This window comes from Salvelinus namaycush, chromosome 16, assembly GCF_016432855.1.
Source record: "Salvelinus namaycush isolate Seneca chromosome 16, SaNama_1.0, whole genome shotgun sequence".
Classification (NCBI taxonomy): domain Eukaryota; kingdom Metazoa; phylum Chordata; class Actinopteri; order Salmoniformes; family Salmonidae; genus Salvelinus; species Salvelinus namaycush.
Genome location: NC_052322.1, coordinates 41,323,982 through 41,334,379, shown reverse-complemented (window position 1 = coordinate 41,334,379; position 10,398 = coordinate 41,323,982).

Sequence of the window (10,398 nt, the reverse complement as noted above, 5' to 3'; positions counted from 1 at the left end):
ATGAAGCTAGGGTAAACAGGATGGGATATGAAGCTAGAGTGACCAGGATGTGGATATGAAGCAGGGTTTGAACCAGGATGTGGATATGAAGCTAGGGTTGAACCAGGATGTGGATATGAACTAGGGTTGAACCAGGTGTGGATATGAAACTAGGGTTGAACCAGGATGTGGATATGAAACTAGGGTTAACCAGGTGTGGATATGAACTAGGTTGGTTGAACTAGGATGTGGACATGAAACTAGGTTTAGGGTTGAACTAGGATGTGGATATGGAACTAGGGTTAGGGTTGAACCAGGAGGTGGATATGAAACTAGGCTAGGGTTGAACCAATGTGGATAGGGCTAGGTTAGGGTTGAACCAGGATGTGGATATGAACTAGGGTAGGTTGAACCAGATGTGATATGAGGCTAGGTGAGGGTTGACCAGGATGTGGATATGAAACTAGGGTTAGGGTTGAACCAGGATGTGGATATGAGGCTAGGGTTAGGGTTGAACCAGGATGTGGATATGAGGCTAGGGTTAGGGTTGAACCAGAATGTGGACATGAAACTAGGGTTAGGGTTGAACTAGGATGTGGATATGAAACTAGGGTTAGGGTTGAACCAGGATGTGGACATGAAACTAGGTTTAGGGTTGAACTAGGATGTGACATGAAACTAGGGTTAGGTTGAACTAGGATGTGACATGAAACTAGGTTTAGGGTTGAACCAGGATGTGGACATGAAACTAGGTTTAGGGTTGAACCAGGATGTGGACATAAACTAGGTTTAGGTTGAACCGGATGTGCATGAACTAGGTTTAGGGTTGAACCAGGATGTGGACATGAAACTAGGTTTAGGGTTTGAACCAGGATGTGGACATGAAACTAGGGTTAGGGTTGAACCAGGATGTGGACATGAACTAGGTTTAGGGTTGAACTAGGATGTGGATATGAAACTAGGGTTAGGGTTGAACCAGATGTGACATGAAACTAGGTTAGGGTTGAACCAGGAATGTGGATATGAAACTAGGGTTAGGGTTGAACCAGGATGTGGACATGAAACTAGGGTTAGGGTTGAACTAGGATGTGGACATGAAACTAGGTTTAGGGTTGAACTAGGATGTGGATATGGAACTAGGGTTAGGGTTGAACCAGGATGTGGATATGAAACTAGGGCTAGGGTTGAACCAGCATGTGGATATGAGGCTAGGGTTAGGGTTGAACTAGGATGTGGATATGAAACTAGGTTTAGGGTTGAACCAGGATGTGGATATGAGGCTAGGGTTAGGGTTGAACCAGGATGTGGATATGGAACTAGGGTTAGGGTTGAACCAGAATGTGGACATGAAGCTAGGGTTAGGGTTGAACCAGGATGTGGACATGAAACTAGGTTTAGGGTTGAACTAGGATGTGGACATGAAACTAGGGTTAGGGTTGAACCAGGATGTGGATATGAGGCTAGGGTTGAACCAGGATGTGGATATGAAGCTAGGGTTAGGGTTGAACCAGAATGTGGACATGAAGCTAGGGTTAGGGTTGAACCAGGATGTGGACATGAAACTAGGTTTAGGGTTGAACTAGGATGTGGACATGAAACTAGGGTTAGGGTTGAACCAGGATGTGGATATGAGGCTAGGGTTGAACCAGGATGTGGACATGAAACTAGGGTTAGGGTTGAACCAGGATGTGGACATGAAACTAGGGTTAGGGTTGAACCAGGATGTGGACATGAAACTAGGTTTAGGGTTGAACCAGGATGTGGACATGAAACTAGGTTTAGGGTTGAACTAGGATGTGGACATGAAACTAGGGTTAGGGTTGAACCAAGATGTGGACATGAAACTAGGTTTAGGGTTGAACCAGGATGTGGACATGAAACTAGGTTTAGGGTTGAACTAGGATGTGGACATGAAACTAGGGTTAGGGTTGAACCAGGATGTGGACATGAAACTAGGGTTAGGGTTGAACCAGGATGTGGACATGAAACTAGGTTTAGGGTTGAACTAGGATGTGGATATGAAACTAGGGTTAGGGTTGAACCAGGATGTGGACATGAAACTAGGTTTAGGGTTGAACTAGGATGTGGACATGAAACTAGGGTTAGGGTTGAACCAGGATGTGGACATGAAACTAGGGTTAGGGTTGAACCAGGATGTGGACATGAAACTAGGTTTAGGGTTGAACTAGGATGTGGATATGAAACTAGGGTTAGGGTTGAACCAGGATGTGGATATGAGGCTAGGGTTGAACCAGGATGTGGATATGAAACTAGGGTTAGGGTTGAACTAGGATGTGGACATGAAAACTAGGTTTAGGGTTGAACTAGGATGTGGACATGAAACTAGGGTTAGGGTTGAACTAGGATGTGGATATGGAACTAGGGTTAGGGTTGAACCAGGATGTGGATATGAAACTAGGGCTAGGGTTGAACCAGCATGTGGATATGAGGCTAGGGTTAGGGTTGAACTAGGATGTGGATATGAAACTAGGTTAGGGTTGAACCAGGATGTGGACATGAAACTAGGGTTAGGGTTGAACCAGGATGTGGATATGAGGCTAGGGTTAGGGTTGAACCAGGATGTGGATATGAACTAGGGTTAGGGTTGAACCAGGATGTGGATATGGAACTAGGGTTAGGGTTGAACCAGGATGTGGACATGAAACTAGGGTTAGGGTTGAACCAGGATGTGGATATGAAACTAGGGTTAGGGTTGAACCAGGATGTGGATATGAGGCTAGGGTTAGGGTTGAACCAGGATGTGGATATGAGGCTAGGGTTAGGGTTGAACCAGGATGTGGACATGAAACTAGGTTTAGGGTTGAACTAGGATGTGGACATGAAACTAGGGTTAGGGTTGAACCAGGATGTGGACATGAAACTAGGTTTAGGGTTGAACTAGGATGTGGACATGAAACTAGGTTTAGGGTTGAACTAGGATGTGGATATGAAACTAGGTTTAGGGTTGAACCAGGATGTGGATATGAAACTAGGGTTAGGGTTGAACCAGGATGTGGATATGAGGCTAGGGTTAGAGTTGAACCAGGATGTGGGACATGAAACTAGGTTTAGGGTTGAACCAGGATGTGGACATGAAACTAGGGTTAGAGTTGAACCAGGATGTGGATATGAACTAGAGTTGAACCAGGATGTGTACATGAAACTAGGGTTAGGTTGAACCAGGATGTGGACATGAAACTAGGTTTAGGGTTGAACTAGGATGTGGATATGAACTAGAGTTGAACCAGGATGTGTACATGAAACTAGGGTTAGGGTTGAACCAGGATGTGGACATGAAACTAGGGTTTGGTGTTGAACCAGGATGTGGATATGAAACTAAGGTTAGGGTTGAACCAGGATGTGGATATGAAGCTAGGGTTAGGGTTGAACCAGGATGTGGATATGAAGCTAGGGTTAGGGTTGAACCAGGATGTGGATATGAACTAGGGTTGAACCAGCATGTGGATATGAAGCTAGGGTTGAACCCGGATGTGGACATGAAACTAGGTTAGGGTTGAACCAGCATGTGGACATGAAGCTAGGGTAGGGTGAACCAGCATGTGGACATGAAGCTAGGGTTAGGGTTGAAACAGGATGTGGACATGAAACTAAGGTTAGGCGTGAACCAGGATGTGGACATGAAGCTAGGGTTAGGGTTGAACCAGGATGTGGACATGAAACTAGGGTTAGGGTTGAACCAGCATGTGGACATGAAGCTAGGGTTAGGGTTGAACCAGGATGTGGACATGAAGCTAGGGTTAGTGGTGAACCAGGATGTGGACATGAAACTAGGGTTAGGGTTGAACCAGCATGTGGACATGAAACTAGGGTTAGGGTTGAACCAGGATGTGGACATGAAACTAAGGTTAGGCGTGAACCAGGATGTGGACATGAAGCTAGGGTTAGGGTTGAACCAGGATGTGGTTAAAAACTAGGGTTGAACCAGGATGTGGATATGAAGCTAGGTTGAACCAGGATGTGGACATGAAGCTAGGGTTGAACCAGGATGTGGATATGAAGCTAGGGTTGACCAGGATGTGGAATGAAGCTAGGGTTGAACCAGGATGTGGATATGAAGCTAGAGTTGGACCAGGATGTGGATATGAAGCTAGGTTGAACCAGGATGTGGATATGGTAGGGTTGAACCAGGATGTGGATATGAAGCTAGGGTTGAACCAGGATGTGGATATATGAAACTAGGGTTGAACCAGGATGTGGATATGAAGCTAGGGTTGAACCAGGTGTGGATATGAAGCTAGGGTTGAACCGGATGGAATGAAGCTGGGTTGAACCAGGATGTGGATATGAAGCTAGGGTTGAACCAGGATGTGGATATGAAGCTAGGGTTGAACCAGGATGTGGATATGAAGCTAGGGTTGAACCAGGTGTGGATATGAAGCTAGGGTTGAACCAGGATGGTGGATATGAAGCTAGGGTTGAACCAGGATGTGGATATGAAGCTAGGGTTGAACCAGGATGTGGATATGAAGCTAGGGTTGAACCAGGATGTGGATATGAAGCTAGGGTTGAACCAGGATGTGGATATGCTATAGTACTAGGGCTGAACCAGGATGTGGATATGAAGCTAGGTTTGAACCGATATGGATATGAAGCTAGGTGTTGAACCAGGATGTGGATATGAAGCTAGGGTGAACCAGGATGTGGATATGAAGCTAGGGATAGGGATAGAGAGGGATACAGGGGCGGCAGGGTAGCCTAGTGGTTAGAGCGTTGGGCTAGTAACCGAAAGGTTGCAAGTTCAAATCCCCGAGCTGACAAGGTACAAATCTGTCGTTCTGCCCCTGAACAAGGCAGTTAACCCACTGTTCCTAGGCCGTCATTGAAAAAAGAGTTAGTTCTTAACTGACTTGCCTAGTTAAATAAAATTTAAAAAAAGGTTAAATGTAAGTCTCTGGATAAGAGCGTCTGCTAAATGACTTAAATGTAAATACAGCGACAAGACGAGAGACAGAAGATGCAAAAATAAACCACAAAGCAGAGTGTGTGTTCTGTGGATGTAAACACATTTCATTGTTATGTAATGGCAAACAGCCACAGTGTGTGTCACGCTAGCGAAATGCCTTGGGAGTGGAACCTTACAACAAGACCAGGGCAAGAGCATTGGCTTCTGTTGAAGGACGACAGAGGGAGGATGTGATGATGAGAAATGGGAAAGAGAAGAAGAGGAAAGAGAAGGGAGGGAGGATTGGAGTGAGAGAGAAAGAAAGAAAGAAGGGAAGGAAGGAGGGAGAGAGAGAGGCAGAGATGTCAAAGGAAGTTAGTATTAACATATATGCTAGAACACAGCAGATGAACAATCAGAAGAAAAGCAGTCAACTTCTATATATCAGATTAGAAGATGACATCACCATGTGAAATTGTATGTGTTTTTGTAAACTGTCCTACAGCTCCCTTCAGTTACCTCTACTAATAACAGACCACTACATCCCCTCCCTCCAGTTACCTCTACTATAACAGACCCCTACATCCCCTCCCTCCAGTTACCTCTACTATAACAGACCACTACATCCCCTCCCTCCAGTTACCTCTTACATAACAGACCACTACATCCCCTCCCTTCAGTTACCTCTACTAATAACAGACCACTACATCCCCTCCCTTCAGTTACCTCTACTATAACAGAACACTACATCCCCTCCCTCAGTTACCTCTACTATAACAGACCACTACATCCCCTCCCTCCAGTTACCTCTACTATAACAGACCCTACATCCCCTCCCTCCAGTTACCTCTACTATAACAGACCACTACATCCCCTCCCTCCAGTTACCTCTACTAATAACAGACCACTGCATCCCCTCCCTCCAGTTACCTCTACTATAACAGACCACTACATCCCCTCCCTTCAGTTACCTCTACATAACAGACCACTACATCCCCTCCCTCCAGTTACCTCTACTATAACAGACCACACATCCCCTCCCTCCAGTTACCTCTACTATAACAGAACACTACATCCCCTCCCTCCAGTTACCTCTACTATAACAGACCACTACATCCCCTCCCTCCAGTTACCTCTACTATAACAGAACACTACATCCCCTCCCTCCAGTTACTCTACTATATCTGACCACTACTTCCCCTCCTTCCAGTTATCTGTACTATAACAGACCACTTGTCACGAACGTCGTCAGGGTGGAAATGACCGGACCAAGGTGCAGCGTGGTTAGCGTACATTTCTTTTTATTATGAAAGTCGCCAACAAAAACAAGACACACCAAAAACGACCGTGAAGCTGACTATGGCTATACAGGCCACTAACACAGACAACTACCCAACTAAGGTGGCAAAACAGGCTGCCTAAGTATGATTCCCTATCAGAGACAACGATAGACAGCTGTCCCTGATTGAGAACCATACCCGGCCAAAACATAGAAACAGAAAACATAGAAATAAAAAACTAGAATGCCCACCCTAGTCACACCCTGGCCTAACCAAAATAGAGAATAAAAGCCTCTCTATGGCCAGGGCGTGACACCACTACATCCCCTCCCTCCAGTTACCTCTACTATATCTGACCACTACATCCCTCCCTCCAGTTACCTCTACCATATCTGACCACTACATCCCCTCCCTTCAGTTACCTCTACTATATCTGACCACTACATCCCCTCCCTCCAGTTACCTCTACTATAACAGACCACTACATCCCCTCTCTTCAGTTACCTCTACTATAACAGACCACTACATCCCCTCCCTTCAGTTACCTCTACTATAACAGACCACTACATCCCCTCCCTCCAGTTTACCTCACTATAACAGACCACTACATCCCCTCCTTCAGTTACCTCTACTATAACGACCACTACATCCCCTCCCTCCAGTTACCTCTACTATAACAGACCACTACATCCCCTCCCTCCAGTTACCTCTACTATAACAGACCACTACATCCCTCCCTCCAGTTACCTCTACTATAACAGACCACTACATCCCCTCCCTCCAGTTACCTCTACTATAACAGACCACTACATCCCCTCCCTTCAGTTACCTCTACTATAACAGACCACTACATCCCCTCCCTCCAGTTACCTCTACTATAACAGACCACTACATCCCCTCCCCCAGTTACCTCTTACTATAACAGCCAAGATCGTACTTTTGGAGAACTGTCCTCTGGTCTGATAAAACCAAAATAGAACTGTTTAGCCATAATGACCATCATTATGATTGGAGGAAAAAGGGGGAGGCTTGCAGCCGAAGACACCATCCCAACCGTGAAGCACGGGGGTGACAGTATCATGTTGTGGGGGTGCTTTGCTGATGGAGGGAATGGTGCACTTCACAAAATAGATGGCATCATGAGGTAGGGAAATTATGTGGATATATTGAAGCAACATCCTCAAGATAGACCCCAAGCATACTTCCAAAGTTGTGTAAAAGGCTAAAGGCAACAAAGTCAAGGTATTGAATGCCATCACAAAGCCCTGACCTCAACCATAGAACATTTGTGGGCAGAATGAAAAAGCTTGTGCGAGCAAGAGGCCTACAAACCTGACTCAGTTACACCAGCTCTGTCAGGAGGAATGCCAAAATTCACCCAACTTATTGTGGGAAGCTTGTGGAAGGCTACCCAAAACGTTTGACCCAAGTTAAACAATTTAAAGGCAATGCTTCCAAATACTAATGAGTGTACGTAAATTTCTGACCCACAGGAATGTGATGAAAGAAATAAAATAAATTATTCTCTCTACTATTATTCTGACATTTCACATTCTTAAAATAAAGTAGTGATCCTAACTGACCTAAGACAGGAATTTTTACTAGGATTAAATGTAGGAATTGTAAACTGAGTTTAAATGTATTTTGCTAAGGTGTATGTAAACTTCTGACTTCAGCTGAAAGGATTCCTTTATAGGCCTGACGGCCTGTTTGTTAGTGAGTGCATGTGTCTCGTTATTGGGTTGCTGTGTTTGATGATCCTCAGAAGGTGAATATGCGCTCACGTCTGTGAACGATAAGGATACTGGAGTTGTGCTCAGACAAGCCACACCCGTTGTGTTTTTCAGTGCTGTTTGAAACAGATAAAGGAAGCAACATGTGCTATGTTTATACTACTATTATCAGTATGTGGATATTCCCCTGGTACACTGGAAGGGATACTGAAACACTTTGGCAGCACTATGTTTGTACTATCCACCATACCGCCTCTATGAACCTTTAATAACAATGGCATAAACAAGTCAGAACCTTTCGTAGTAAGTTCATAACTTGTTGCAACATCTCCTGATATGTGTCATCTCTTTTTGTGAATAGTACTACTGCTTTTTCTGAATCAGCAGGGGGACTGTAGCAGGGGGTGATGTGAGGGAGATTTTAGACTTGCTCAGCAGGGGACAGTAGCAGGGGTGATGTGAATGGAGAGTGTGAGACTGCTCAGCAGGTTGACAGTAGCAGGGGGTGATGTGAAGGAGATGTGAGACTTGTTCAGCAGGGGACAGTAGCAGGGGGTGATGTGAAGGGAGATGTGAGACTTGCTCAGCAGGGGACAGTAGCAGGGGGTGATGTGAAGGGAGATGTGGAGACTTGCTCAGTAGGGGACTGTAGCAGGGGGTGATGTGAGGGAGCTGTGAGACTTGCTCAGGCAGGGGCTGTAGCGGGGGGGGGTGATGTGAAGGGAGATGTGACTTGCTCAGCAGGGGGACAGTAGCAGGGGGTGATGTGAATGGAGATGTTAGACTTGCTCGCGAGGGGACTGTAGCAGGGGGTGATGTGAAGGAGATGTTGAGACTTGCTCAGCAGGGGACAGTAGCAGGGGGGGATGTGAAGGGAGATGTGAGACTTGCTCAGCAGGGGACTGTAGCAGGGGTGATGTGAAGGAAGATGTGAGACTTGCTCAGCAGGGTACAGTAACAATGTACATGAATCTGTCATGCAGAATATGGAATTGTCAGAATATGGAATGTTCAGCAGACATTTATATTTCAGATTGTCAATAATAACCCCATGGTATATGTGCTTTCAGAGTCCAGACTATTTGAAACATGATGTACTCACTGTTATAACTTTGACACACTACATACACCCACCACACTACACTTCTAAGATAAATCCTAACCACACACTGCTCGTCAGTATACCCTCTACATTCTGCCCTGTCCAATCCTCCTCACTATGCTGCAGAGTAACAGATTTGTTTTCACATTATTGTGACTTCACAAGGTCTGTCTTCTGTCTCTGAGCGTTGCCAGGACTACCACTACTGTGACTGCTTGTTTTCTGTCTCTGAGCATTGCCAGGACTACCTCTACTGTGACTGCTTGTCTTCTGTCTCTGAGCGTTGCCAGGACTACCACTACTGTGACTGCTTGTTTTCTGTCTCTGAGCATTGCCAGGACTACCTCTACTGTGACTGCTTGCCTTCTGTCTCTGAGCGTTGCCAGGACTACCACTACTGTGACTGCTTGTCTTCTGTCTCTGAGCGTTGCCAGGACTACCAACTACTGTGACTGCTTGGATTTTAACATTAGAGTTCATATTAGCTTCACCGGTATTGTAGTTTACTGGTGGGTGTTGAGTGTGTGAGCCTTCGTGCATGTGTGTGCGTGGGTGTGTGTGTGTTAATGTGTGTGTGTGTGTGTGTGGTGTGTGTGTGTGTGTTGTGTGTGTGTTGTGTGTGTGAGCATATGTGTGTGTGTTTTTGTGTTTGTGTGCGCGCGTGGGTGTGGATGTGTGTGTTCTGTGTTTCACCAGAATAGCAAGGAGGAGATTGCCTAACATTAGCCAGCTGCATTTTTAGAAAAGCACAACTTGTCATGTAATTATGTTTAAGAACCTCGGTGGAATGTTAATCAGACTAAAGCAGAACGGATGAAACCACATGAAAGGCTGTGAGCATCACCAGAGTTCTGCTCTCTGTTTCCCTGGGCCTGCTCTCTAATACTGTACGCAACACTGAGCCGTAAAACACCACACATTTCAACTGAAAACACACACACATTTCAAATGTAAAACACACACACATTTCAAATGTAAAACACAAAGCCTCTGGCATGAATGGAGATACAGTGGGAATCAGTGTAAAACAGCAGATAATATAACAGAGAGAGAGAGAGAGAGAGAGAGAGAGAGGAGAGACAGAGAGAGAGCTAGAGAGAGGGAGAGCGCGAGAGAGAGAGACAGAGAGAGGACAGAGGAGACAGAGCTGAGAGAGAGAGAGCGAGAGAGAGAGAGAGAGAGAGAGAGAGAGAGAGAGAGAGAGGAGAGAGAGAGGAGAGAGAGAGAATAGAGAGACAGAGAGAGAGAGAGAGAACAGAGAGAGAGAGAGAGAGAGAGACAGAGAGAGAGCTAGAGAGAGAGAGACGAGAGGAGAGAGAGAGAAGAGAAGAGAGAGAGCAGAGAGACGACAGAGGAGAGACAGAGAGAGACACAGGAGACAGAGCTAGAGAAGAGAGGAGC